The sequence below is a fragment of the Malaclemys terrapin genome, chromosome 2 (assembly GCF_027887155.1).
Source record: "Malaclemys terrapin pileata isolate rMalTer1 chromosome 2, rMalTer1.hap1, whole genome shotgun sequence".
Taxonomy (NCBI): domain Eukaryota; kingdom Metazoa; phylum Chordata; order Testudines; family Emydidae; genus Malaclemys; species Malaclemys terrapin.
In genome coordinates, this window is record NC_071506.1 from 48,113,832 (window position 1) to 48,140,454 (window position 26,623).

General features: G+C 45.3%; 1 protein-coding gene across 3 annotated transcripts in view; it reads right to left on the minus strand.

Annotated features, from left to right (window-relative positions):
• WWP1 (WW domain containing E3 ubiquitin protein ligase 1) overlaps positions 1–19,923 on the minus strand; it is a 145,801-nt gene extending 125,878 nt beyond the window's left edge. Inside the window, exon 1 of one of the 3 annotated variants that reach the window (XM_054017546.1) lies at positions 19,860–19,923. The gene's annotated coding sequence lies outside the window, so the exon portion shown is untranslated. The other 2 variants (XM_054017547.1, XM_054017544.1) reach the window with 2 other exon arrangements.
• Positions 19,924–26,623: the final 6,700 nt, after the last annotated feature.

The following is a 26,623-nucleotide window of genomic DNA, read 5'->3' on the forward strand; positions in this document are numbered from 1 at the left end:
GAACTTCACTTGTTCTCATTGCTACTCTATCCAATGCTAAAATACTCAGTCTCAAAAATGTACAAAAAAAAAGTTAAGAAAACATTCTTGAATTGAATAGTTTTAGGATTCCTGGTAAGTTTCTGCCCTAGATGGTGAAGTTGTTAGCTAAACTTCTATTGGTATGTGTATGTGTGTTCATTCAGATTAACAGTTTTGTGACTGAATCTACTCTAGTTTTTGTAACTAGCCTGCTATTACTGTAATTAGACAATCTTTCTATCAGACAGGATTATAACAACTTCACTTCTAATATCTGTCACCACAAAATGTAGTCAGGGACTTTAATATAGTCCTACAGATTATCTAACATCTTGTGGATTAATACTCCAATGATATTTTCCCCTATTTCAAGTTCATAAACTCTAATTTTTTTAGATAATCCAGTTTATGTCCTTGCTAAAGATAAGTACCTTTTTTCTTCTGTTTTACTATGACCCAAACAGGGCTGGCTCCAGGCACCAGCCGAGCAAGCTGGTGCTTGGGGCGGCAGACTGTTCGAGGCGGCATTCTGCCCAATCCTAGGGCGGAACGGCCGCTTTTTGTTGTTGTTTTTTTTGTTCTTGTTCCGCTCCGGCTGCCCTGTAGGGGGCGGCGGCGCGGAGAACCAGAGCATCCTGCAGGGCAGTCCTCTTCCTTCCCCCCGCCGACCGGAGCGTAGCCCTTGCGGCAGGCGGCGGCGCAGTGGGAGGGGCCGCGTGGCAGTGCCCCTGCTGTAGCCCTGGCCGCCCCCTTCTCTGTCTCCCCCGCCCGCTCCCTCCCCCCGCCTCAGCCGGTCCCCCTGCACCCGCACTCCAGCCGCGCCGCAGGTTTTTTTTTTTTTTTTTGCTTTGCCCTTCTGGCTGCCCCATTTTTTATTTTTTTTTTTGCTTGGGGTGGCCAAAAAGCCAGAGCTGGCCCTGGACCCAAGTGATGGAATTTGCACCACATCACTAGGAAGATGGGACCAGAAAAACAGATTTTGCGGTCATAAAATTCTTTTCAGTAGTCAGTACAATTTTTTCCACGGTTATTCCTAGTTTTTCCCTCATTATACACCTGTTTTATGGTGTTTGTTTATCTAATTGGTTGTCTCTAAATCTCCCTTGCTTGAGTTATTTAAACATGCATAGTGAAAACTGTTTAAAAAAACAATAACTACTAAACAGTGATGTACCACAATCATTATCCATGTCCTTTCTATTTACTACGCCTGTGTGCCATCTGCTGACTTTATCAGCAATGTTAAAATGAGCAAAGTTATCCAGACTAACTAAAAAATATTTAACTGCCATTAATGCTGTTTCAGAGTAACAGCCGTGTTAGTCTGTATCCGCAAAAAGAAGAACAGGAGTACTTGTGGCACCTTAGAGACTAACAAATTTATTAGAGCATAAGCTTTCGTGGACTACAGCCCACTTCTTCGGATGCATATAGAATGGAACATATAATGAGGAGATATATATACACACATACAGAGAGAGCATAAACAGGTGGGAGTTGTCTTACCAACTCTGAGAGGCCAATTAATTAAGAGAAAAAAAAAAACAAAAAAAAACAAAAAAACTTTTGAAGTGATAATCAAGCTAGCCGAGTACAGACAGTGTGATAAGAAGTGTGAGAGTACTTACAAGGGGAGATAGTCAACGTTTGTAATGGCTCAGCCATTCCCAGTCCTTATTCAAACCGGAGTTGATTGTGTCTAGTTTGCATATCAATTCTAGCTCTGTAGTCTCTCTTTGGAGTCTGTTTTTGAAGTTTTTCTGTTGTAATATAGCCACCCGCAGGTCTGTCACTGAATGACCAGACAGGTTAAAGTGTTCTCCCACTGGTTTTTGAGTATTTTGATTCCTGATGTCAGATTTGTGTCCATTAATTCTTTTGCGTAGAGACTGTCCGGTTTGGCCAATGTACATGGCAGAGGGGCATTGCTGGCACATGATGGCATAGATCACATTGGTAGATGTGCAGGTGAACGAGCCCCTGATGGTATGGCTGATGTGATTAGGTCCTATGATGATGTCACTTGAATAGATATGTGGACAGAGTTGGCATCGGGGTTTGTTACAAGGATAGGTTCCTGGGTTAGTGGTTTTGTTCAGTGATGTGTGGTTGCTGGTGAGTATTTGCTTTAGGTTGGGGGGTTGTCTGTAAGCGAGGACAGGTCTGTCTCCCAAGATCTGTGAGAGTAAAGGATCATCTTTCAGGATAGGTTGTAGATCTCTGATGATGCGCTGGAGAGGTTTTAGTTGGGGGCTGAAGGTGACAGCTAGTGGTGTTCTGTTATTTTCTTTGTTGGGCCTGTCTTGTAGGAGGTGACTTCTGGGTACTCGTCTGGCTCTGTCAATCTGTTTTTTCACTTCAGCAGGTGGGTATTGTAGTTTTAAGAATGCTTGATAGAGATCTTGTAGGTGCTTGTCTCTATCCGAGGGATTGGAGCAAATGCGGTTATATCTTAGAGCTTGGCTGTAGACAATGGATCGTGTGGTGTGTCCTGGATGGAAGCTGGAGGCATGTAGGTAAGTGTAGCGGTCAGTAGGTTTCCGGTATAGGGTGGTATTGATGTGACCATCGCTTATTAGCACAGTAGTGTCCAGGAAATGGACCGCTTGTGTGGATTGATCTAGGCTGAGGTTGATGGTGGGATGGAAATTATTGAAATCATGGTGAAATTCCTCAAGGGCTTCTTTTCCATGGGTCCAGATGATGAAGATGTCATCAAATGTTATCACTTCAAAAGTTTTTTTTTTTTTTTTTTTCTCTTAATTAATTGGCCTCTCAGAGTTGGTAAGACAACTCCCACCTGTTTATGCTCTCTCTGTATGTGTGTATATATATCTCCTCATTATATGTTCCATTCTATATGCATCCGAAGAAGTGGGCTGTAGTCCACGAAAACTTATGCTCTAATAAATTTGTTAGTCTCTAAGGTGCCACAAGTACTCCTGTTCTTCTTTTTGCGGATACAGACTAACACGGCTGTTACTCTGAAACTTGTCATTATGCAAGGCACTGCATTTAGCCGTATGGAATGGAAATCCATCAACCTCATGAAAAAACTCGTACAGATACAGACAGACATCATCTTCCTTTCCAAATGCAAGCAGATGGACATCATACCAAAAGGACTAAAGGTAAAAAATCCATTACAATCTACATATCACACAGACTATGCTGAGAGACTGTGTCACACACTCTCAAAGAAACTGCGAAACCACCTGATCAGCATCCTATACAGCAAACAGGGAAAGATTAAGAATGAGCTCTCAGAACTGGATACTCTCATAAGAAACCAACCTTCCACACAAACTTCCTCATGGATAGACTTTACAAAAACTAGACAAGCCATTTACAAGACAAACTTTGCCTCTCTACAAAGGAAAAAGGACACTAAACTATCTAAACTGCTACATGCCACAAGCAGCCACAACAGTAGTTCCCTTAACCCACCCAGCAATATTGTTAATCTTTCCAGCTATACTCTTAGCCCAGCAGAAGAGTCTGTCCTATCTCGGGGCCTCTCCTTTTGTCCCTCCAGACCCATGAATATGATACAGTTCTGCGGTGACCTAGAATCCTACTTTCGACGTCTCCGACTCAAAGAATATTTCCAACATACCTCTGAACAGCATACTAACCCACAGAATCCTCCCTACCAGCACTACAAAAAAAAGGATTCTGCATGGACTCCTCCGGACGGTCGAAACAACAGACTGGATTTCTACATAGATTGCTTCCGTCGACGTGCAAAGGCTGAAATTGTGGAAAAGCAACATCACTTGCCACATAACCTCAGCCATGCTGAACACAACGCCATCTACAGCCTCAGAAACAACCCTGACATCATAATCAAAAAGGCTGACAAAGGAGGTGCTGTCGTCATCATGAATAAATTGGAATATGACCAGGAGGCTGCTAGACAGCTCTCTAACACCACATTCTACAGGCCATTATCCTCTGATCCCACTGAGGATTACCTAAAGAAACTACACCATCTGCTAAAAAAACTCCCTGACAAAGCACAGGAACAAATCCGTACAGACACATGCCTAGAACCCCGACCAGGGGTATTCTATTTGCTACCCAAGATCCATAAACCTGGATATCCTGGACGCCCCATCATCTCAGGCATTGGCACCCTAACATCAGGCTTGTCTGGTTATGTAGACTCTGTCCTAAGACCCTACGCTACCAGCACTCCCAGCTATCTTCGAGACACCACTGACTTCCTGAGGAAACTACAATCCATCGGTGATCTTCCAGAAAACACCATCCTGGCCACTATGGACGTAGAAGCCCTCTACACCAATATTCCACACAAAGATGGACTACAAGCTATCAGGAACAGTATCCCTGATAATGTCACAGCTAACAGGCTGAACTTTGTGATTTTGTCCTCACCCACAACTATTTCACATTTGGGGACAATATATACCTTCAAGTCAGCGGCACTGCTATGGGTACCCGCATGGCCCCACAATATGCCAACATTTTTATGGCTGACTTAGAACAACGCTTCCTTAGCTCTCGTCCCCTAACGCCCCTACTCTACTTGCGCTACATTGATGACATCTTCATCATCTGGACCCATGGAAAAGAAGCCCTTGAGGAATTTCACCATGATTTCAATAATTTCCATCCCACCATCAACCTCAGCCTAGATCAATCCACACAAGCGGTCCATTTCCTGGACACTACTGTGCTAATAAGCGATGGTCACATCAATACCACCCTATACCGGAAACCTACTGACCGCTACACTTACCTACATGCCTCCAGCTTCCATCCAGGACACACCACACGATCCATTGTCTACAGCCAAGCTCTAAGATATAACCGCATTTGCTCCAATCCCTCGGATAGAGACAAGCACCTACAAGATCTCTATCAAGCATTCTTAAAACTACAATACCCACCTGCTGAAGTGAAAAAACAGATTGACAGAGCCAGACGAGTACCCAGAAGTCACCTCCTACAAGACAGGCCCAACAAAGAAAATAACAGAACACCACTAGCTGTCACCTTCAGCCCCCAACTAAAACCTCTCCAGCGCATCATCAGAGATCTACAACCTATCCTGAAAGATGATCCTTTACTCTCACAGATCTTGGGAGACAGACCTGTCCTCGCTTACAGACAACCCCCCAACCTAAAGCAAATACTCACCAGCAACCACACATCACTGAACAAAACCACTAACCCAGGAACCTATCCTTGTAACAAACCCCGATGCCAACTCTGTCCACATATCTATTCAAGTGACATCATCATAGGACCTAATCACATCAGCCATACCATCAGGGGCTCGTTCACCTGCACATCTACCAATGTGATCTATGCCATCATGTGCCAGCAATGCCCCTCTGCCCTGTACATTGGCCAAACCGGACAGTCTCTACGCAAAAGAATTAATGGACACAAATCTGACATCAGGAATCAAAATACTCAAAAACCAGTGGGAGAACACTTTAACCTGTCTGGTCATTCAGTGACAGACCTGCGGGTGGCTATATTACAACAGAAAAACTTCAAAAACAGACTCCAAAGAGAGACTACAGAGCTAGAATTGATATGCAAACTAGACACAATCAACTCCGGTTTGAATAAGGACTGGGAATGGCTGAGCCATTACAAACGTTGACTATCTCCCCTTGTAAGTACTCTCACACTTCTTATCACACTGTCTGTACTCGGCTAGCTTGATTATCACTTCAAAAGTTTTTTTGTTTTTTTTTGTTTTTTTTTTTCTCTTAATTAATTGGCCTCTCAGAGTTGGTAAGACAACTCCCACCTGTTTATGCTCTCTCTGTATGTGTGTATATATATCTCCTCATTATATGTTCCATTCTATATGCATCCGAAGAAGTGGGCTGTAGTCCACGAAAGCTTATGCTCTAATAAATTTGTTAGTCTCTAAGGTGCCACAAGTACTCCTGTTCTTCTTATTAATGCTGTTAAACATCACCTCTATTTACTGTTAGAATAAAAAGAATTTCATTATTACTGTAAGAAATGAATACAACATCCACCTTCTTTCCAAATATAGAATAGAAATTAAATGGCAAAATACTTAGTTAACACACGGTAAAGGTTGCCTGGTGATAGCTCATGTTAATCAATGGGACTACTCACAGTAGTAAAGTTAAGCACATGCATGTTTGCAAGATGAAGTCTGTGATAAGTAACAAATTGTGCAAGCATGAATTACATTTTTGAAATTTCAAGTTAACTCTCAGTTATGAGAAATTTATCTAAAATTCTCCATTATTGAGAGATGAACTCTTTCAGCAGGATAATCTCTGTCTACTTCAGTCTTTGTGTTACTGGAAGACTGGAAGGCACTTGTTTCAACATTTAGGACTACATTTTCAAAGTCATTATGGATGTCTCAATTGTGTGAGCAACTTAGAGTAAGGAGGCCTGATTTTGCAGAGGGTGGGGTGCTAAGCACTTTCTGAAAAAGTAAAAATTGTTTAAGGTATCTCAAATTTGACAACCCAAAATTGAAGCACCCCCAAAACAGTAGTCACTTTTGAAAATTTAAGTCGTAAAATTACAGTATAGCTACAGTATATCTGCAATAACTATATAATTGTCATCCCAAACTTCAAAAACAACACTCTTATTGCATACATACTTTTTAACTGCAGAATACTAACCAAAAAAAAAAAATCTTGTTTCATTTGTATATAAGTATTAGTTAAATCTTCTACAGTACTTCTGCTATGGCATATATTGCATCCAAAGAAGTGGGCTGTAGTCCATGAAAGCTTATGCTCTAATAAATTTGTTAGTCTCTAAGGTGCCACAAGTACTCCTGTTCTTCTTTTTATTGATTTCGAAAGCATGCTGTAATTGCATTAATTTTTCTTCCACAACTGCAACTTGCATATACCAGCATTACCGAAGGCCCTGTGTGCTTTGCAGTAAGTTAGACCTAATTTCTGTGTCATTTTTGTATGGCAACATACAAATTGTGTCAGGTTCAACTAAGATCAAAGGGAGGCTTCCATTGAATTAAATATCGCTACTACCATCAGAGTAATATTTTGATATTACAATCAATTTATTCTATGCTGCTCCAAGTTTTCAAATATTAAATGATATTTGCACTGACTATATATAATTGCACTTATAAGTTTTAATGGGGAAGCTGGAACACTTGGCAGATTAGCAGGATGGACAGTTAAGGCTTAAGACAGCCAGGAAACCGCAAGAGTGTTCTGAACGAGACAAAATCATCATTTTAGTCCGTCCAATTTGTACACTGTCTGAAACAAGGAGCTAATAGGTAGAGCCCTTCACAGATACAAATTTATATCAGGAGATGCGGATATTCGCAGATATAAATCGGTATCCGGAGAGGTGCAGGGCTCTACCAGGAACCACAGAGACGAAAGGAGCAGCACATCGGGCCACCACTCCCAGAAGCCAGCGCCCTGCACCAGGGTGTGGCTGTACCACCCACAGCCCTGCCCACTGGGGCAGGCACCAGGCTTACCAGCGGCTATCCCTGGTCATGCTTGTGTGTTCAAGCAGCTCGCATGCCCCCAGACAGGAGAGAGAGACTGCTGCGTGGAAGGGACTCCTGTCTGGGAGCGTGCAAGCCGCTTGAACTCCCACAGTCCCACACAGCATTTTTCAGTGTCTGCCATCTCTCTAGAAGCATGGCATCTGCAGCACTTAACAGAGTTCTCCTCTGCATTGCTAATATAGGACATACAATTCTCCAGTATTTGCACAGCTTAAGGGAGTACTGCTACAACAGGGACTACCATGTGAAGATGTTTGAGCACAATACTGAATGCTGATAGTGAAAAAACAATACAAGATCATAGCTGGTGTTCATGGAGCATTATCACATAGTGGAGAGCAATTACTAGGCCTGACAAATAAGCACTGACTGGTAGGATTGCACTGTAATGCAGATTTGGGATGATAAGCAGTGGCTGCAGAACTTGCGGATGCAAAAGGCCACATTCCTGGGGTTGTGTGCTGAGCTCACCCCAGTCCTCCAACACAGGTGTACCAAAATGGGAGATGCAGTGACAGTGGAGAAGTGAGTGGCAATCAAGCTCTGGAAACTGGGAACACTGAATTGCTACTGGTCAGCAGGCAATCATTTGGGAGTTGAAAAATCCACAGTGCAGGCCAAGTATGTAAGGCCATTAACTCAGTAAAGTATAGGAAATACTGGACGGACGTGCAGCAATGGGGTTATCTGTGGTGGGGAGATAGGGGTATGCATACCATCTATTTTGGCACTGGCTCACCTTGCCAGAGAGTACATCAACAGAAAGGGCTGCATTTCTTTAGTAATGTAAGCACTAGTGAATCATGTGGGGAGCTTCACTGATATCAATGTGGGCTGGTCAAGGAAGGTACAAGACACTTGCATCTTTAAGAACACAGGACTTTTCAAAAAGCTGTAAGCAGGGACAGTCTTTCCCAATTGGCGGATTACTATTGGTGATGTCAGAAGTGATTCTGGGGGACCCAGCATATGCCTTGCTCGTGCATCCGTACACTGGCCACCTCAATAGAGCCAAGGAAAGGTTTCACTACCAGCTCTGCTGGTGCAGAATGACTGAGTGTGCCTTTGGTAAACTGAAGAGACACTGGTGTTGTTTACTCACTTAATTCAATCTCAATGAGAAAATCATCCCAATAGTTATAACTGCATGTTGTGTACTGCATAACATCTATGAGACAAGGGTGGAAAAATTGCTGCCAGGGTGGAGGAGTTTAGGTTGACCATCTGTCTGCTAAATCTGAACAGCCAGATGACACAAGGGCTACTAGAAGAGGCAACCATGGTACTGTGCAGCTGAGGGAGGCTTTAAAAGAGCATTTTACCGGTCAGCCACAGTAGAGTTCTCTGTTGCTTTTATGAAATAGTGTCTGTTCTCTGTACTTCACATTATATATTGGTACGGTGTCTGCCTGCTGTTATGAATTCTGTATTGCTTGGTGTATATTTATGAATTTGATTGGCACTCTGCCTTCCACTACATACTCTGCAATGCTTGATGTGAACTAATAAAAATAGTCTGGCTTTACAAAAATAGAACTTTATTGTGCGCAAAACAGCAGTTAACAAAATTAAACTGCAAATACACACATAGCATGTTAAGAAATACTTTTGCCAACAATCCCAAATGAAAATGGAAGTAAACAGTAAACATGTATGTCCATGTATGTAAATAGTTCAGTGCAGTGCATTGTGGCTACATACACATTGATCTGTGGTTTCAACAGGTTAGTGTAATGTGTAGAAATAGTTCTTCTTCTTGTCCCCCGGCATACAGTGATGGGGTAAGAATGTGCAGCACAGTGCCACATGGAATATTGTGAGTTAGAGGAAGCAGCAGCTATGATGTTCTCCAAAGACTGCAAAGATCTTTGGGACTGTAGATCAATCATACTCTGCAACATTTGTGTTTGTTTCCTGAGCAATCCCGTTATGTCCTGGTGCATTTTCTGATGCGCCTCTCGGTCCTTTTGCCTGTCCTGCAATCACGGCTTTCTCCATTCATTTTCTCCTCGTTCGCCTTGTGAAGGGCACCCCAACACCTGTGATCACTGTGCAAGGCAACTGTGGTTTGGAGGATCTCGTGGAACATATCCTCCCTAGTTTTCTTCCTTTTCCTCAGGATCAGGATCAGACATTCAGGGATGCGGAGGGGTGACCCCTTTAGGCCAGCACACAAAAAGTTACTGATAAAAACAGATAGATATCCCATAAGATTTAGTCACCGCAGAAAGGGAAAGGTAAGTCTCAAAACTCTCTTTACATTATTCCAACAAATACCTTTAATAAATGCTTATTGACACTTTAGCTTTAGAGTGCCTCGCTACAGCACCGCTCTCCAGCTCAAACCATAGTGGGTATGGCATCACCAGGAGGAGGAGGAGGAGGAGTGTTCTTCTGCACATTATTATTAAGTTAGGCACCCTCCCTAGGTATGATATAGGGAAATGGAAGTGAACATATTGGCACTATTTTCACAAGCAATTATTTTACCTGATCTCTCACTCCTGAGGGTGACAAAGGCACAAAGAGCCCAGGTTCTACTGGCATCCCGAAGCCGCCCAGGCTCAAATGCGGATAGGCTGTTTACCACAATGGTGCCTGCCAAACTCATTGCAGAGTGGCACGGAAAAGTGTCTTATTGTGATGAAAGAAACAAGGCTGAAAATCTCATGGAAATAGTCTGTTAACCTCTCCTGAAAAGTTTCATCGAGATCTCTCAAGAGGATAAGAGAGACATTCCTACTCTGGTCAACAGTATTCTGCACGCCCCCCTGCCTAGCCCAACAGGCTAAAAAACTGAAAAACAGATCCTGATTCTACCCCATTTATTCTACCACTACCTGAGTACCGGGCACAGATCTGAAATGGACTGTTTAACCAGACTGCCATACAACCCTTTTTATTTTCTATTATACCAGTAAAGCAATGAAAAGTCAATACCTCTTGAACTGCCTGACCCATTTGTATGTTGCCATTTTTAAATAGCAAACAAAGGCATGGGGAGGGGAGGTGAAGGAACAGATTAAGTTTGAGCGAAAGGAAAATAAAAAACACAAACTTTACAAGGAATAATGCAAGTACACACTTACCTGAATTCCCTTCCCTTTCGTCGGTAGGCTCATCTGGCTAGACTCCCACAGAATGTCAAATAGTTCCTAGCTCGCAGCAAGATTCGAGTCCCCTGCTGACTTCCCACCACCACCACCACCGTTCATGGCAGGGGTCTCGATCTTGGGTTCCTCTCAGGTACCCACCATTATTTGTGAATGTTGGTGGGTTAACTGCCAAGTACAGCACACAGTTCATTGTAAAAGCAGCAGATCTGCAGGGCAGAACCACATTCCCACGCTTTGTGATATTACTAGCAGACTTCTTTTGCTTTCATGTTGCACTGCTGCTGATCCCTGTTGTGCCCCTTTTCCATCATCCCCTGTGCAATCTGCTCATAGATGACGATGCTTGCAGAGCCTCTTTTCTCCACAAGCTAAGCAGATCCAATACTTCTTGCCTATTCCAGGCAGGAGTGACTCTAGTAGCTTTCTGTGTAGGTGGAACTGGCATGATCAGTAGGGCAGCTGGATCCACACAACAAAAGGAGAGCTGCTAGATATGCTCAATAAGATGGGCAATGAGGAAAAGGCATTTCAAAAGACACACAAGAATTGTAAAGGGGTGGGTGGACTTCTGGACTCTTCAAAATTGTGACCAGAGGAGTCACTGTCTCAGGGACAGGGTACTTGAGGGACAGGTGCTGGAAGATTGTTAGGGTCAACACAACTAAGGCACCATCTACACTCACATACTTTTGGGGGGTAGTGTTACTGCATCATTGTAATAGGCCACTTACGTGGGCAGAAGACAAGTTTAAGCATAGACACGTGCATAGTAAGGTTGACACCTGTGGATTTACATCAGCCTAACTTTGTAGTGCAGACCAGGCCTCAGTATTGCGTGCCTATGGTATTCAATCATACCCATTCCCAGCTCCCAGTACTGACCTGGCCCATCATGCTTAGTATGACCTGGCAGGAATTCAGTGAACCTCTCCTGGCAGAGAACTGATTTGTCCTGTCTGGGACTCTTGCACTAGCCTCTCTGTGGCAGTTAGTCCCTTCCATGACAGCTCACCCACACAACCATACCAAGTTTCACATCCCAGACAGCACTGCCCAAACTGTCCTAGAGTGCCACTTAGGCAGACAGGTAGATGGTACTGAGGATATACTTCTGATGTGCTTAACCTTTTCAATATTGCACACATCACTCACACTTCCAAAAGGAGCCCTTCTGTGGCCCTACACCAAGCAAAAGACAATTTGAGTGCACTAATGTGCACAGCATGCATATTTCCCAAGGAGAGGATTCAGTTCAAGAGTCAATGCCTGTTTCCCTGAGCCACCATGTGAATACATTGCTCAGTCAGCATCACTCAAAAATATTCCTGAGGAAGCAATGGCTCATAGATTGCTTGCAGAGATGCACACTGATATACTGAAGTATTTGTAGTACAGTAACTTTTGAAATGTGTGTAAACTGGTTCTAATTACCATTGAGTATCTAAACTTGGCATAATCCAACTATACACTACATGATGATCAGCCACCTTAGGTTTTAGCTATGCAGTAAGAAAGTTATAGAATCTGAAGATTTTAAAAGCAGCTCAATCCGGGGTAACCTCTATCTCAGAAACTCATTGAACAAATGACACCAAAATTTGCACCACAATCTCTATCCCAGCCCCTTCCTTCAGTATACCAATTTTCAAGACAATTTCTCTGTGCATATAAATTTTAGAGCACTTTGAAAATTAAAGACAGTTCATATGGGGCTGAGGAGAAGGAGGGAAGGATGAAGTATCTCAGGAATCCCTTGACCAAGTTATTCCTAATTTATATCACAAGGTCAAACCACCATCTTTGCTGCATGCCATTTTTCAAGATACACTCCATATGCAGAAGGGTTTTAGAGCACTTTGAACATTAAAATCAGCTACTTATGATGGGCGTTATATATGAAGAAATTCTTGACCAAATGATCCCACAGTTACTCCTATATCTGTATCCCAGACCTTATGTGGAGTGAGTTTGGAAATGAATCTGAATATGCATGTGGATTTTAGAGCATTTTGAATTATCAGCTTTTAAACAAAAAGTTCTAACTTCAGGGCCAAACGGTGACATGCAGGAATCACTATAAAAGATCGGATCAATGCTGTCTGATAGCAGAAATGCAAGATATCCTGTACAACTGTAGAATAACTTGGCCCCCGGAAAGATTTTTCTTCTTCATAAGAGGCTGGCTTATCCCCTGAAACACGAGGGCACTATATTCTTAATTTTTTAAATTATATTTTATGTAACTAACATTATCTATATAAAAGTTTAATCCTTATTTTTAACCCTAAGAGGTCTATTGAGTTCAATAATATCTTGTAGCAATGAGTTTCACAGGTTACATAAAACAATTTTAAGTTAGTTGCCTCTCAATTTCATTGAATATCCCCTTTTTCATAGTTCTATGAGAAAGAATAAGAAAACATGGACAATGTACTGTCTCTATTCCGCTCAATTGTTCTGTATACTTCTATCATGTCCCCTCTTACTTAGCTCCTCCCTAAACTAAAAAGTAACAATATTTTCACTTGTGGAAATCTTCATTATTTTACTCATTTTCTGGGCCATTCCTGTTTTTTCTCTAACTGGAGCCAGGGAAAGGGACCTAGTTCTAGAAGCATTTCTCAAATGCGGCCACCAGGAGCTTTTCTTGCGGCCACAGCCTTCTGTGCTGTGATGGGAGGCGGTAAGCAGCGGCCTCTTCTCCCCCCTCCCCCCCCATTCTTAGATGCACTGCCTTAGTGTTGATTGCTGGGGCTGCCAGCAGGGGTTGGGCCCTGTCCCCCTCTGGAGACACCTAGGGTACAACCCTGGAAGAGCAGACAGTCAGTGGGTTCCCCACCTTCTCAGGGGCATTGGGGCTTAGGCTTTGGACTTCAGCCCTGGGGCAGAGGGGTGGCAGGCTCTGGCTGCAAGGCTTCAGGCTCCAGTTGCGTGATGGTGGGCCCCAGGCTCCAGCCGCATGGCTTCAGGCTCTGTCCGGCCACAAGGCTTCAGGCTCCAGCCCCCCCACCGCCTCCACCAGCCACTCACTCACCCACATTGCTCCTGGCCCCCACTGTCACCCATCCAGGGCTTAATTAGTCCCCAGGCTTGTCAGGGCTAAGTAATTCTGCTGTGAAAAACAATATTTGTATGTTTGGTAATATTACTTTTCACAACAGATTTACTAATTAGCAATAAATAAATTACAATGATTGGGATGTGTATATGTGCATATTTTTGTTTTTCCTAAAGCTAATTAAATATTTTAGGAAAAAGTGTGAGAGCAGCCACCAGAAAGAGTTGATGGCCACACTCGGAGGCCACCAAATAATTTGTCTTAAGAACCCATAGTAGTGGCTGATCCTGGTACAAGAGTCAAAAGACTATCAGGATGGCATAATTGTTAGGCAGCAATCAACTTCTTCTCTGCTAATCAAGAGGTATTGAGCGTGATTCAGAAAAAAACTGTCATTCTGCTTGCTGCCTAGTTAAATTTACCAAGACCCCAAGTGCTGAACATGGAATACAAGCAACGCAGAAAGGCTGTGTCTCCTGAATACTTTCATGGAACAAGAAAAATGCTAGTAACAGTGGGGAGGAGGGGAGATGGGGGGGGGGGGGCAAAAAGTCCACAAAGCAGATAAACAATTTTATCAAGCATATGCTTAACTTCAGATCTTTTTGAAAGTTTTTCAATCAAACATCTCTGTAAGAGTGTCACTGAGATCTTAATAATGGTAGTTTCATCCAAAAAAGTTAAGTTTGAAGAAAAACTCTGGGGCAAAGAGCATATCAGTTCATGATCTGCAGATTTGATTTTGTTGGCACTTTTATAATTGAAAAAACAGTGCTTTACTAAAATTAAAAGGTGCTTTCACAATTACAGTGCCGCATAATGCACAGACCAGATGAAGGGGCTTATCTGAAACAAGGGTAAGTGAGGGAGTGCAGAAAAGTTGTTAGACTTCTACAGTTGCAGGGATCACACTGGTACAGGTGGTCACCCTATTCCTCTAATTAATTAATTAATTAATGAAGGTCAAATGCCATCTGGCCCTGAGCTTCCTAAACACTAATTATCCATAAATAATTGGAGGATAAAAGGTTTCTCTCAAGTATCTTTTTCAAAACACTAATTTTTCCTCTTCACTTAATCGTAGCACTTCTCTCCCAGTAGAACAGTAGTGCTCTTATGTACTCTTATGTATGAGTGCAGACAGTTTCCCTGGAATCAGTAGTGCTGTTTTATAGATAAACACTCACGGTTATGACATGGCGGTAAACTGAAATATGGGTTAGTTCATTTGTTAGGAATAACAGTTTCTGCCTTATCTGGCCATAAAAGCAATGATAAACTCTAATTAAGTCATATATTAAAACAGGTCTAAAAAACATGACAGACACCTACTAGCCAGACACTGATACAGAAGATGGAGGGAACTGTCGATCTAGCAGGGCCAATGGCAAAGCCTAGAGAGAAGCCCAATCACTCCTTGCTACTGGGAAAGAGGAAGGTGCTGTGATTCCTATGAGGATGCCCTCAAAGTATACTTATATACTCCACCTTTCCTATAGGGCTTTGACAACTAGATGCTGAACACCTCTCCTAGAGCAGGGGTCTCAACCTTTTTCTTTCTGAAGTCCCCCCTCCCCCCAACATGCTATAAAAACGTCACGGCCCGCCTGTGCCACAACAACAGTTTTCTGCATATAAAAGCCAGGGCCAGTATTAGGGGGTAGCAAGCAGGGCAACTACCTGGGGCCTCATGCCACAGAAGTCCCCACAAAGCTACATTGCTCAGGCTTCAGCTACAATCCTGGGGCCCTGGCAGGGCTCACGGCTTCCGCCCCATGTGGCGGAGCTTTGGCTTTCTGCCCTAGGCCTCAGTGAGTCTAATGCAGGCCCTGCTTGATGGCCCCCCTAAAACCTGCTTGTGGCTCCCCGGAGGGCTCCAGGCCCCTGGTTGAGAACCACTGTCCTAGAGTACCGCTTTTCTCAAGATGATGTGGTGGAGTGTCCACTACCTTTGCCAGTGTTCCCTTGAAAATACCACCTCTTTTCATAGCAGGCTTACAAGTCATAACAATTTATTAAAAAAACCAACAATTATGCATCATTTAAGAAAAAAGTTTTGAAGTGGAGGGGTGGCTTTCCAAATGTGAGCTGAGTGTAACTAATGCAGTGTTGCCTTTGAGAGTCTGCAGACAGTCCAAAATAATGACAGATGTGAATTCCCCTGCTGCCATTTGTTACATTCAGCAGTTAATGCCAATGCACAATAATCATGGCACTTTAAAAGTCAGCATTAACTATTCCACTGCCGATCAGCTGAGCTGATAGGAAGAGAAACGGGGTGGGATTTTGAAAGAGATAGAGAAGAAAAATGAGGGAAGATACGGAACAGAAAAGGAAAGAAGGATGATGAAGGCAGGAAAAAACAAACAAACCAAGAACAGTGGTGATCCTAAAGGAGAGTATAAAATCATTCTTACTTAATATGACAATAAAAAAAACCAAACAAATAAAAATAAACGTTTATTTACTACACAGGGCCATATTCCATGGTGGTTCTTTGTGAAAATCCCCCACAGCCATCTGTGGGAGTTTGGCTGTGGATTAAAGATAATATATAGTCCTAAATTTATATTCTGATCTACTAATCATAATTAAACATGGAATTCAGCCTCCTGTATAGAATGAATTTGGCAGCTCTGGTTTATGGCTTTCACAAAATGCAGCAGAGTAAAAAAATGACAGGATTCTTGTTAGTTTAATTGCTGCTATTTAGAACACTGTGACCAGCAATTAAACTAGTGAAACTGACCACAGCTCTATTACTTTCATTCCACTGTTTGGAAAAGCTGTAAACAGCAGCCTTAGCACTGGTGCTGCCTGTCCGCAAACTTGGGAAGACTGCACTGCATCAGTTGCATAAGCAAACATAAGGGCTAGAAATCTATTTTTTATTAATCAAAAGGTTACATTTTGCAAAAGCTGATAGGTTAGGATCCCACTTGGCCCAGAAAATTTCCAATTTATTACTGACAACTAGATTTTTCAAGCCCCGTCTTAACTACCCAGTGAAAATCTCTGAATTTCTGAAAATGTCAGTTGTTAAAGAGTGGAGTGGCTAACAGTACACTGAGTAACATGACTGATACTTCTGGAGAACAAGGGAAGGGGGAGAGAGACTTTGAAGGACAGGCATGCAAAAAGTTACACACAGTACAGCTGGGTTTTAAAAGGAGATTTAACTTATAATTTACATACGTTAAGGTAATACTAGTAAAAAACTGTAACAGTGTTCCTATTAACAGAGTTCATATTTTGGTGTAATAATTGTTTTGTTTTCAGCTTGAATGGAAAAGTGGCATATTTGCTTACCAAGTTGGTCAAGTAAAGTACTGAAATGACAACTAAGCAGTTTTTTTGTTTGTTTGTTTTGTTTTGTTTTTTTTAATTTTTTTGCCTTCTTCTGTTGGCTTCATTTTCTGCATCCTAGTTTTAGGATGGATATCTTAAAGGAGCACTCAACACCTCGTTTTGGTTCTAAATATATATCAATTTTTATTTTGTAAAGTCTGTTTAATTTATTAATTTCTAAATATTAAAACAAGTTTATTAATTTATTTGAGAAAAGAACAAAGAAGTGGAAGACTCACCTCCTGGCCCCCTAGTTTGGCCACAATAAGAAAAACAGTGGAAAGGTTAAGAGGACCTCTCTCAGCCTCCACCATTTTCTTTTCAAGAGAGAGGGAGGAAGGTGATTGGGACGGTGTTCCAACTCAGCATTCTTGCATGGAACACTGAGAAGGAGGAAGGCGTAACAAAACAGGCAGGTATTTCCCCCTCCTCTTTCAGTGTGTTCCACAGAGCCAGGAAAGCAATTAAGGACAAGGCTAGTGAAGAACAACAGGACCACTATGTCTCCATGACTCCTTCCAGGATCTGGGGAGCAGTAGATCACCTCTATCTGGGATCCTTCCATAGTACCCTGCTAGCACAGGCAACAAAACAGAGTTCATTTTAAGTCTAGTCTCAAATTGGCATGCAAGTTTGCTGACATTTTATTTGTTTCGTTAACATACTTTTAGTGTCAGACTCTAAAAACTATTACTTTTACTACCTCAAAATATCCATTAAACTTCAAAGATACAAACTGAGGCCTACAACTGGCAGATTGCTCGAAGCGGGCAGACACTAGATTCTACAAACTCTTACACATATGAATAGCTTTACACATATGCATTATGTTCATATGTATAACTGCATAATCCTAAAAACATTACTGGGCATAGGAACGACTCACAAAGCACTATGGTATCCAGTAGTATTTTCAGGATCAGACCATTATAATGAAGTCTAATGTATTGCATACACCACCACATGGGGAAGAGAGGTAATGGCATAAGGGTGCTAAAAATTCAGCTGGTTTTACAAGCAACAGGAGTACAACGTATTTTGGTTCTCTCATTTGACTCATGTCTTAGGAACGAATTTAAGTAAGCTATTGTGATTTTGAAAGGTATTTGGACCCGCCACCTCCTCCCCAAAAATAAACAAATAAACCATGAGAAGCTTTCATTCTGTGCAAGCCCTCACCCCTCATTTGATCATAATTTAGTAGAACACTGAAATACATGAACTGAGTTCATATGTAGATTAATCTGAGTGGCTCACATTAGTGAGTTTATCAAATTCCATTTAATGAAAATCTCACGGAGTTTGTGAAAAATTATAACAGGTCATCAACAGTCAATTTATTCCTTCCCTAACAAAAGTGTTAATATCACAAGCAAAATGTAAGGTTGAATTATTTTTATTGGAAGTGCTACCCATCAATTCATATGTTAACTATACTAAATATATGACAGCAAAATCTAGTGAGCTAATTGTAGTATAATTGTGTAACCTGGATATCTACCCCAGAATACCCTTCTGGTGATTTTTCACTATGAATACAGGATCACCACTGAAATATGAAAATAACTTTTGGCAATATTTGTAGAACTCTGTCAAAGAATTAAGCATTCTGTAACAAATTCATGTACTATTTTTGTCCATATCTTATTCTGCTAGATTGTTTTAACTAAATGCTTGTGTAATGGGTTGCACAGAAAGATGAATGCCTTGAAAATGTAGTTCAATTTAGATACCTATTTTGTTTTTAAAATAAAGATAGGTATATAGAAAGGAGTCAGTAAGTGGAACGCTGTAGTAGCTCACTATAGCATTTATAACAAAAGCAATTAATTGGTGCACGTTCTGTTAAACTACTGAGATTTTAAAATCAAAATATTAACCACTCAACGAGTCAGACGTTAAACAGCACCAGAAAGATTCCCAGGCACTTCTAACCTGGGTATTAACAGCAATAACTCTCCCTCAGTCCCATCACGCGCTGTACAGGAACCCTAGACCTCCACTGCCAATGGGGGACAGGACAGGGAAGGCAGGCTATAGGGTCACAGTCCTTCGCAGGGGAGATGTGGGGTGTCCCCTGTCCCGGTTGCGCGGAGGGAAGGCCAACAGAAATGTAACCATCGCCCTCTCCTCCTCTTTCACCTCTCTAGGTAAAGAGACATGGGCCGCCTCTGCGACTGCCCTGCTGCTTCCCATAGGCTCAGCACGGACTCGGGTCAGGGCTCAGCCCCATCTACCCCCATGGCCAGGCCCAGGAAAGGAACAAACAAGGTTACGCGCCTGGCACAGGATACCACAGAGACCCTCCCCCTACACTCCCAGCGGTGCAGGGGCCCAGGGGCCAGCGGCCACCCCGCGCTCCCAGCAGGAGCCAAGGGGGGCAGCCCTGGTACAGCTCCCCTTCGCCATTTTGACCCGAGCGTCCCCACTGACAGGAACAGCGCCTGTCGGCCCAGAGACACCCTCTCTCCCCCCTCACAGCTGTGGGAGGAGAAAGTGTCCGCTCCGCGTCCCTCTCCCAGAGCAGGCGAGAAGGGGCCCCGCAGCCGCCCGTCTACTCGCCCAGCCGGGCTGTCAGGCCAGACCCCCAGGGAAGCGGCTCTGGCAGAGCCTGTTTGTGTCCTTACCGTGGCCCGAAAGCCGCCGCTGCCCCTCTCCGCCGAGGCTCCTCACCCCTCCGCCGCACAGAATGATGCCATCTCACGGCGGAGGCATCGGCGGCTCGCGCACAACAACCCCCTCCCCCCACACCAGCCGTCGCGCGCCCCCAACTGCCAGCGCCTACCGAGCCGGACCCTGAGCGCGCGCTTCTGCGCGCGTCCGCCAAGGGAACAGGAACTTGTAGGAGCAGCGGCTTCTGCCTCCTCGGCCTGAACCAACTTCTCTACGGGGGGGACTAGCCCAACCTCTCCAGCGAAAGGAAGGGGGGAGGGCTTACGCTGCAAGGGCTTGAACCATCTGGGTGCCCCGAACTGAACCAACCTCTATAGAGACGGGAGCTGGAGGTCGGTGGGTTTCCTCCTGATCACTCTGGCGTGGTCCAGTTGGTGAGGGGTGAGCGTGGCATGGGGCAGCGATGCCATTTAGAGGCAATGAACCGAAGCAGCTTCTGTGCTGGGCGAGGCATTAAGCCAGCGGGCCCTGATACCCAGTACTTGGGTTCACTAGGTAATAGTTGCCTGCCTCTGCCTTCGTGCCCCTCGGATAAGGTTAAACACCATCGCCACTTCCACACCCACTAAGTGATTCTAGGGTTTGTTGTAGGAGGGCCTGCAGTAGCTGTGGTATGTTAGAGTGTGTGGGGGTTAAGGGGGTTATATATAAAGGAAAAGTTATTCACTGCCCTGCAAGATACTAGTGACAGCACAGAAGAGTGAAAGCTGAGCCCAAGGGAAGGGAAGGGACTGGATTTAGCTTAGGCCTAATCTGCACATAGATTTTGTACCAGGTTTACAATTTTGGTTGAGGGATTTAACTTTTTACCAAGCATTACGGGACTGGCACTTAGGAGCCCCAGACGATTGTGTCATGTAGGCACCATAGAAACACAGAATAAAGAGACAGTCCCCATAGTTATACTAGTACAGCCCCTAGTGCAGATGCAGTTATTATGGCATAAGAGTGCTTATACCAGTACAGCTTATTCCACTTCCCCTAAGGGTATGTCTACACTACGAAATTAGTTCGAATTTATAGAAGCCGGTTTTATTGAAATCGGTTGTATACAGCCGATTGTGTATGTCCACACAATAAAATGCTCTAGGTGCTCTAGTCGGCAGACCGCGTCCACAGTACGAGGCTAGCGTCGACTTCCGGAGCATTGCACTATGGGTAGCTATCCCACAGCTATCCCACAGTTCCCGCAGTCTCCGCCGCCCCTTGGAATTCTGGGTTGAGATCCCAATGCCCGGATGATGCAAAACAGTGTCGCGGGCGGTTCTGGGTACATGTCGTCAGGCCCCTCCCTCCCCCGTCACAGCAACGGCAGACAATAGATTCGCGCCTTTTTACCTGGGTTACCTGGGTTACCTGTGCAGACAACATGGAGCCCGCTCAGCACAGCTGAGCTCACCGTCACCATATATCCTCTTGGTGCCGGCAGACGTGGGACTGCATTGCTACACAGCAGCAGCTGCTAACTGCCTTTTGGCGGTAGACGGTGCAGTAGACTGGTAGCCTTCATCGGCGATCTGGGTGCTGGCAGCCGTGGGGCTTGCCTTTTGGCAGTAAATGGTGTATTATGACTGTTAGCCGGCCTATTACAAGTCGGGTCATCGCACATTAGCAGAGTCTTCCCTGAGCAGCAGCTCGTGCAATAGGCCTGAAGACCATCGTCATACACCGCCCCGTATTTGCTGCCAAGCACCCAGAAAGATGCCGAGGGCTATCAGTCACGCTGCACCGTCGTCTTAAGATGTAAAAAATAGATTTTCTCTGTATTCATTTGCTTCCCCCTCCCTCCGTCAAATCAACGGCCTGCTAAACCCAGGGTTTTCAGTTTAATCTTTGGGGGGGACCAGTCTGTGACAGTTGTTTGTGTCTCTCCCTGATGCACAGCCACCGTTCTTTATTTTAATTCCCTGTGCCTGTACGCCATGTCGTCACTCGGCCCCCCTCCCTCCTTCCCCTAGGCCGTCAGATACTACGTTTGCGCCACAGCTCGAGCCGCGAAGCGGTTCACGCCTTTTCTTTGAATTCTGGGTTGAGATCCCAATGCCCGGATGATGCAAAACAGTGTCGCGGGCGGTTCTGGGTACATGTCGTCAGGCCCCTCCCTCCCCCGTCACAGCAACGGCAGACAATAGATTCGCGCCTTTTTACCTGGGTTACCTGGGTTACCTGTACAGACAACATGGAGCCCGCTCAGCACAGCTGAGCTCACCGTCACCATATGTCCTCTGGGTGCCGGCAGACGTGGGACTGCATTGCTACACAGCAGCAGCTGCTAACTGCCTTTTGGCAGTAGACGGTGTAGCATGAGTGATAGCCGTGGGGCTGGCAGCCGTAGGGCTGCATTGCACCAGCCCCTTCCAGGCGATGGTATATTATGACTGGTACCCGTCGTCGTCGTACTGGAGTGGCTGTCAATCATGGCCACCTGGGCAGACATGCTACTGTCTCGATGATGACGGTTACCAGTCATAATGTACTATTTTCTGCCAATTGCCCAATATTGTCTGCTAAGCACCCAGAAGAGGCCGAGGGCGATGCTGGGTGCTGGCGGACGTGGGGCTGGCAGACATGGGGCTGCATTGCTACACAGCAGCAGCCCCTTGCCTTTTGGCAGATGATGGTATATTATGATTGGTACCCATCATCATCGTACTGGTATGGCTGTCACTCATGCTGCAGCGTCGGCTGCCACCTTAAGATGTAAAAAATAGATTTGTTCTGTGTTCATTTGCTTCCCCTTCCTCCGTGAAATCAACGGCCTGCTAAGCCCAGGGTTTCCAGTTTAATCTTTGGGGGGACCATTCTGTGTGACAGTTGTTTGTGTTTCTCCCTGTTCCTGTACCTGTACGCCATGTCGTCACTCGGCCCTCCCTCCCTCCCTCCCTCCCTCCCGCCCTCCTTCTCCTGGTCCATCAGATACTACTTTCGCGCCTTTTTTCTGACCAGGCGCCATAGCTAGCACTGGGATCATGGAGCCCGCTCAGATCACCGCGGCAATTATGAGCACTATGAACACCACGCGCATTGTCCTGGAGTATATGCAGAGCCAGAACATGCCAAGGCGAAACCCGGACCAGGCGAGGAGGCGATTGCAGCACGGCGACGAGAGTGATGAGGAAATTGACATGGCCATAGACCTCTCACAAGGCACAGGCCCCAGCAATGTGGAAATCATGGTGTCACTGGGGCAGGTTGATACCGTGGAACGCCGATTCTGGGCCCGGGAAACAAGCACAGACTGGTGGGATCGCATCGTGCTGCAGGTATGGGACGATTCCCAGTGGCTGCGAAACTTTCGCATGCGTAAGGCCACTTTCATGGAACTTTGTGACTTGCTTTCCCCTGCCCTGAAGCGCCAGAATACCAAGATGAGAGCAGCCCTCACAGTTGAGAAGCGAGTGGCGATAGCCCTGTGGAAGCTTGCAACGCCAGACAGCTACCGGTCAGTCGGGAATCAATTTGGAGTGGGCAAATCTACGGTGGGGGCTGCTGTGATCCAATTTGCCAGGGCAATGAAAGACCTGGTGATAGCAAGGGTAGTGACTCTGGGCAACGTGCAGTCAATAGTGGATGGTTTTGCTGAAATGGGATTCCCAAACTGTGGCGGGGCCATAGACGGAACCCATATCCCTATCTTGTCACCGGAGCACCAAGCCACCGACTACGTAAACCGCAAGGGGTACTTTTCAATGCTGCTGCAAGCCCTGGTGGATCACAAGGGACGTTTCACCAACATCAACGTGGGATGGCCGGGAAAGGTACATGATGCTCGCGTCTTCAGGAACTCTGCTCTGTTTCGAAAGCTGGAGGAAGGGACTTTCTTCCCGGACCAGAAAGTGACCATTGGGGATGTTGAAATGCCTATCGTGATCCTTGGGGACCCAGCCTACCCCTTAATGCCATGGCTCATGAAGCCGTACACAGGCAGCCTGGACAGGAGTCAGGACCTGTTCAACTACAGGCTGAGCAAGTGCCGAATGGTGGTGGAATGTGCATTTGGACGTTTAAAAGCGCGCTGGCGCAGCTTACTGACTCGCTCAGACCTCAGCGAAAAGAATATCCCTATTGTTATTGCTGCTTGCTGTGCGCTCCACAATATCTGTGAGAGTAAGGGGGAGACCTTTATGGCGGGGTGGGAGGTTGAGGCAACTCGCCTGGCCGCTGATTACGCGCAGCCAGACACCAGGGCGGTTAGAGGAGCACAGCAGGGTGCGGTGCGCATCAGAGAAGCTTTGAAAACGAGTTTTGTGACTGGCCAGGCTACTGTGTGAAACTTCTGTTTGTTTCTCCTTGATGAACCCTCCAACCCCCCCCCCCGACCCGGTTCACTCTACTTCCCTGTAAACCAACCACCCCACCCCACCCTCCCCTCCCCCTTGCAGAGGCAATAAAGTCATTGTTTTTTCACATTCATGCATTCTTTATTAGTTCCTTACAGAGGTAGGGGGATAATTGCCAAGGTAGCCTGGGATGGGTGGGGGAGGAGGGATGGAAAAGGACACACTGCATTTTAAAACTTTAACTCTTATTGAAGGCCAGCCTTCTGATGCTTTGGCGATCATCTGGGGTGGAGTGACTGGGTGGACGGAGGCCCCCCCACCGTGTTCTTGGGCGTCTGGGTGAGGAGGCTATGGAACTTGGGGAGGAGGGCTGTTGGTTACACAGGGGCTGTAGCGGCGGTCTCTGCTCCTGCTGCCTTTCCTGCAACTCAACCATACGCTCGAGCATATCACTTTGATGCTCCAGCAGACGGAGCATTGCCTCTTGCCGTCTGTCTGCAAGCTGACGCCACCTATCGTCTTCAGCCCGCCACTTGCTCTGTTCTTCCCGCGATTCAGCCCGCCACCTCTCCTCTCGTTCATATTGGGCTTTTCTCATCTCCGTCATTGACTGCCTCCACGCATTCTGCTGTGCTCTATCAGCCTGGGCGGACATCTGCAGCTCCGTGAACATCTCGTCCCTCGTCTTACGTTTTCTCTTTCTAATGTTCACGAGCCTCTGCGAAGGAGAAACATTTGCAGCTGGTGGAGGAGAAGGGAGAGGTGGTTAAAAAAGACACATTTTAGGGAACAATGGGTACACTCTTTCATTACAAGGTCGCATATTTCGGCTTGCAGGCAGCCATCGTAGGCCACAGTGTTTTGGCTTTTTTAACCTTCTTAACATGCGGGAAAGGTTGCAAACAGCAGCGCATTTCCCATATCAAGGATGAATTGGGTTGTCCATTTAAAATGGGGTTTCAATGTAAAAGGAGGGGGCTGCGGTTTCCCGGTTAACATGCGGCACAAACACAAGTAAACCACCCCCCCACACACACACACACACGATTCTCTGGGATGATCACTTCACCCCTCCCCCCCACCGCGTGGTTAACAGCGGGGAACATTTCTGGTCAGAAGAGCAGGAACGGGCGCCTCTGAATGTCCCCCTTAATAAAATCACCCCATTTCAACCAGGAGAGCTTTCTGGAGATGTCCCTGGAGGATTTCCGCTCCATCCCCATACACGTTAACAGACTTGCTTGCTTTTTTTTTGTAATGTTTACAAATATTTACAAAGTTACACTCACCAGAGGTCTCCTGTGTGCCCTGAGGGTCTTGGGTGAGTTCGGGGGTTACTGGTTCCAGGTCCAGGGTCACAAACATATCCTGGCTGTTGGGGAAACCGGTTTCTCCGCTTCCTTGCTGCTGTGAGCTACCTACAGTACCTCCATCGTCATCTTCCTCGTTCCCCGAACCGTCTTCCCTGTGTGTTTCTCCAGTGAGAGAGTCATAGCACACGGTTGGGGTAGTGGTGGCTGCACCCCCTAGGATCGCATGCAGCTCCGCGTAGTAGCGGCAAGTTTGCGGCTCTGCCCCGGACCTTCCGTTTGCTTCTCTGGCTTTGTGGTAGGCTTGCCTTAGCTCCTTAATTTTCACGCGGCACTGCTGTGTGTCCCTGTTATGGCCTCGGTCCTTCATGGCCTTGGAGATCTTTTCTAATACTTTTCCATTTCTTTTACTGCTACGGAGTTCAGCTATCACTGCTTCATCTCCCCATATGGCGAGCAGATCTCGTACCTCCCGTTCGGTCCATGCTGGAGCTCTTTTGCGATCCTGGGAGGACTCCATGACGGTTACCTGTGCTGATGAGCTCTGCGTGGTCACCTGTGCTCTCCACGCTGGGCAAACAGGAAATGAAATTCAAACCTTCGCGGGTCTTTTCCTGTCTACCTGGTCAGTGCATCTGAGTTGAGAGCGCTGTCCAGAGCGGTCACAATGAAGCACTGTGGGATAGCTCCCGGAGGCCAATAACATCGAATTCCGTCCACACTACCCCAATTCCGACCCGCAAAGGCCGGTTTTATCGCTAATCCCCTCGTCGGAGGTGGTGTAAAGAAACCGGTTTAAAGGGCCCTTTAATTCGAAAGAAAGGGCCTCGTTGTGTGGACGTGTCCAGGCTTAATTCGGTTTAACGCTGCTAAAGTCGACCTAAACCCGTAGTGTAGACCAGGCCTTAGGGAAGCAGTTATATTAGTATAAGCACATGTACTGATAGAACTGCACCTGCAGCAGTGAAGAAGATTCTACCACTTTAACTTTTGTATTTATATAAGGCCTTTGGAATGGACTCATTCATTAGAGATTTGACATCCTGCTCTTTAAATTAAGGGACAAGACCTCGGCCCCAGCATTTACCATTAGACATTTGTCATTTCTAAGTTTACAAAAAAAAAAAAAAAACAAGTTTAAGATTCTTTTTAGGCATTATGAAGACTCAATTGGAAAAATAAGCTACAGACTGTAAAAAAAAATCATTTGCTGTTCACCTTTAAGAAATGTTTTCGACTAAGCTTTTCTAGAAGATAGAAAGGAAAAGTAGGGTCTCTCTTAACCA